This window comes from Helianthus annuus, chromosome 4 (genome assembly GCF_002127325.2).
Source record: "Helianthus annuus cultivar XRQ/B chromosome 4, HanXRQr2.0-SUNRISE, whole genome shotgun sequence".
Lineage (NCBI taxonomy): Eukaryota > Viridiplantae > Streptophyta > Magnoliopsida > Asterales > Asteraceae > Helianthus > Helianthus annuus.
In genome coordinates this window covers 170956587-170961114 of record NC_035436.2, presented here as the reverse complement: position 1 = coordinate 170961114, position 4528 = coordinate 170956587, and the positions used below count along the sequence as shown (strand labels likewise).

Below are 4528 nucleotides of genomic sequence, written 5' to 3'. Positions count from 1 at the left end.
TACTAAAAGCTCTTGTGTCCTTGGACGACCTCGGTATCTTACCAACACTATACTACGTCCACGATGGATGCACTTGCCCATATGTGCGTTTAGTGTTAGTGAATATCGTGTTTTATAAATTTAAAACTTGGCTAAAAGTGTAAAAAGGGCTTAGATATACATCTAAAATATAACACACTTCACGCACATCAAGTTTTTGGCGCCGCTGCCGGGGACACAGGGATTTTAAGAAAGTTAGGAATCAACGGCCTAATCATCTTTTTATTTTTTTCTTTTTAATTTTAGGATTTTCTTAGTTTTTCAGCTTCTGCAGAGCTCAGCACGGGCCGTGCCTGGTCGGACACGGGCCGTGCCTGGTCGGACACGGGCCGTGCCTGGTCGGACACGGGCCGTGCCTGGTCGGACACGGGCCGTGCCCAGCATTGTTACTGGCAGTTTTTAGTTTTCCAAGTTACAGAAGGCTGACCACGGGGCCGTGTCGGTGCAACACGGGGCCGTGTCCAACTCTCCAGTAACTGGGATCTGGAAAACAATCACTGTAACTCTGACCACGGGCCGTGTTCGCTGAGCACGGGGCCGTGGTGAACCTTCTGACCAGCATTCTTTTCTGTTTTTATTGCAGGACTTGGAACCAGACGCCACCCCTATGCAGTGTATGAGCTCCAGTTCTAATAAGGACATAAAAGAACCTCTAGAAGAACCCGAACGCTTTCTCAGAAAAAGACTAAAAGCCAAGAACCAAGAGAAAGTTTCGGGGAATCCACTTCCAATGGCTGACCAACGTACCCTCATGGATTATCTACGACCCACCGTAGGTAACCTAGGCGCCGCTATCAATGCACCGAATGTTGAAGCCAATAACTTCGAACTTCGGCCGCATTTGATACAAATGCTCCAAAACTCCGCAACCTTCCATGGGCTTGCGGACGAGGATCCCCATCTACATATTACTAATTTCTTAGAAATATGTGATACCTTTCGGATCAATGGGGCATCAAATGACGCCATCCGCCTTCGAATGTTTCCTTTCTCGCTAAAAGACCGAGCAAAAGCTTGGCTCAATGCCCTCCCAGCTGGATCGGTAAACACCTGGGATGAACTAGCCCAAAAATTTCTATATAAGTATTTCCCTCCAACTAAAACGGCTAAATTAATGACTGAAATTAATACATATTCGCAAGAGGACGGGGAATCCTTATATGAAACTTGGGAAAGGTTCAAGGAGCTATTGCGAAAGTGTCCACATCACGGCCTTGCAATATGGCAACAAGTATCCACTTTCTATAATGGGTTGTTGCCACACACAAGGCAGACACTTGACTCTAGCTCCGGGGGACTTTTAGGTAATCGCCGCCCGCATGAAATATATAACCAAATTGAGGAAATTGCTCAAACCAATTTTCAGTGGCACACTCCCCGAGGCAATAAATCCATTGCCCCGGGCGCCCATAAGGTTGATGAAAGCACTTCTTTACAAGCCCAAATCGAGGCTCTTTCTTCAAAAATAAAAAAACTGGAAATGACAAAAACAGTCTCGGTTATGGCTTGTGAAGGGTGTGGTGGGCCACATGAAAATTGGAGTTGTATGAAAGAAACAGACGATCAACAAAAGTCGGTAAGCTACATTGACAATAGACCTAGGCCGTCAGGTCCTCCAACGAGCACTTACAACCAAGGATGGCGAAACCACCCTAACCTTGGTTGGAGAGAGCCCGGCAATAGTAGTAACCAACAAACCCAACGAACAAACTTTCAACAACCAAGAAATGAGTCACAAAATTTCACTCAACAACAAGGTGGACGAGAAAGGCTTGAAGATACTATATCTCGCCTCATCTCCGACACTGAAAAGAAAAACTTGGAAAGGTTTCTACAATTAGAATCAAATTTTAGAAATCAACAAGCTAGTATTTAAAACATAGAAAAACAATTAAATCAACTAGCTCAAAATTTTTCCGAGAGACCACAAGGTGCATTACCAAGCAATACCGAAAAAAACCCAAAAACGCAAGTTCATCTCATCACGTTACGAAACCGCACCGTGGGGCCTGCGGAAGCACCACCACCGACAGAAGAGACTATACCCCCGCCTCTGCAGGAGAAGAACTCTCCTCCATCATCAGAGCCTACCAAGGCTCCTCGAGTTCCGTACCCCAGTAGGTTAATTCGTCAAAAGACCAATGAGCAATTCGCAAAATTCGAAAGTCTATTAAAACAATTGCATGTCAATATTCCTTTATTGATGTCCTAACCCAAATGCCCAAATACTCTAAGTTCATGAGGGACTTCCTCACTCATAAAAAGAAAATTGAAACTTTGCAATTAGTTAACTTAGGCGAAGAATGCTCTGCCCTCGTAATCAACAAACTTCCCCAAAAGAAAATCGATCCTGGAAGCTTCACGATTCCCTGCTCGATCGGGGACTCCCCCGTTCGTAACGCACTAGCCGACCTTGGGGCTAGCATTAACCTCATGCCTTCATCAATGTTTAAAAGACTTGGCCTGGGAACAACGAGTCCTGCAAAAATAAGCATACAACTTGCTGATCGATCCGTCAAATTCCCGCAAGGTGTCATCGAAAATGTCCTAGTAAAAGTAAACAAATTTATCTATCCGGCCGATTTTGTCATACTCGATATGGAAGAAGACACCGAAGTCCCCCTCATACTAGGGAGACCATTTCTCGCCACCGCACAAGCAGTGGTAGACATGAATGACGGAACGCTCAACCTAAGGTACGAAGATGATGAAGTAAAATTCGGGGTTGGGAAGAGAATAGAGGACGACGACCCGGTCAACTACATGAAGGTTATTGATTCGAGTTTGGATGCTGCTCTCCAACGGTGCAACATGGGATGCCAAACATCCCACTCAGAAAATATATAACCTCACATTGGGTCTAGCCAAGGACCCTTATAAACGTGGCGCACCACGGAGGCATTCCGCGGAACTATCCTTAGTTTAGTTTAATCTTTTAGTTTTAGTTTGCAGGAATAAAACACGCTCATGGTGGTAAAGGATGAAAAGGGAAACGAGAAACATGGCCCCATGCACAAGAACAAGGCAACCCGATATCAATTTCTCCGATACAGAAGGTTCAACACGGGCCGTGTCCAACCAACACGGCCCCGTGCTGCACCCCCTGCAGAAAAATGCCCAGTTTAGGTAACTGGACACGGGCCGTGTTCACCAGACACACCCCCGTGTCCAGACTTCTGTTTCTTTTCTTTAGTTTTCATTACTGGCAACTGAACACGGGGCCGTGTCCAGACTGCCAGTAACATAAAATCTTTGCTTTTAACACCATATTACACATCTAATCAACCTAAAAATTTATTTTTGGGACACATTGAGGACAATGTGTAATTTAAGTGTGTGTGGGGGGGGGGATGCTAAAACCTTGAAATTTTGCAAGTCCTAAAAACAAGCCTTACACAAAACTCTATTGGAACCGCTAATCACCCCAAATTTTTCAATTTTTCTTCACTTGTCTAAAGTTTAAGTTGGGAATTCTAAGATTAATAAGGTTACATTTTTACAAGTTTACAACCAATAGCGTCGTGATAAAAAGAACCAACATACGAAAATTACGAAACGGCATGACAAGCTTAAGTTAAAATTTGATTATATATACTTGATCACATAGAAAAACCCATTCCCACAAAAAGTGAGTTTTGAGCCTTTATTGAGCATACAAATACACATCTTTAGACTAAATGCTCATTTTTCGTTTCTTGTGTGAATAGCCGCTTGGTTCTTACGACTCTAGAACTTGCCACGACGATTCAATTCCGGTCCTTACCAACTTAAACCCAAGTAAGCAAATGATGGAGGCATTAGGACTAACCCTTTTTCTTTCAAAACCATTATTTTCATTTTTCTTTTCACCCACCTAAAAACCCCCCTAGTTAACCCCTTTGAGCCTAAACCTTTCATTTCTTTACCCTAAAAACCCTTTTACCCACCAAAACCCTTTTTATTTTTACCCTTTATTTTAGTAACAAGCTCGGTTTTCGTGTGACTAAAAAAAATGATGAAGTTTGAAATAAACAAACAAAGCTCTTAAAACAAAAAGCTTGTTTGAAGAAATACTTCATTAAAAATAAAAAGTCACTAAAACAAAATGTTTTACGAAAACCGACGCTTTTTACGCTTTTCGCCCTTTTCTACTAACCACTAACCCATTCACCCACCTTTAGCCCAAGCCTTTACCCAAAAAAGTCCTCTTGATATTTACAAAGGTAACAAGTTAAAAAGGAGGAGGATTGATTGCTTGGCAAGCTTATGGTAGGAATAAGTTCCTTGCCGCTCTCGAGTGATTCACTAAAAGTACACCTTCGGCCGAGTGTGAGTGATTTCTTCCGTGAGGTATGTGAACTTGTATATAAATGGAATTTTAAAAAAGGCATGTTATGCCCAAATAAGTAATTTATCCTATGAAACGTTCTAAATAAATCATAAAGAATAGGATTGTAAATAAATAAAAATAAAACCCAAAAAGATCTTGGATTTCCGACGCTCTATGACA

General features: G+C 42.5%; 1 non-coding gene across 1 annotated transcript; it reads right to left on the bottom strand.

The window, feature by feature from the left end:
- Window positions 1–1147: 1147 nt before the first annotated feature.
- On the bottom strand, window positions 1148–1254 carry LOC118491947. Its single transcript, XR_004892392.1, has one exon. It is a non-coding gene; the product is annotated as a small nucleolar RNA R71 (small nucleolar RNA).
- Window positions 1255–4528: the final 3274 nt, after the last annotated feature.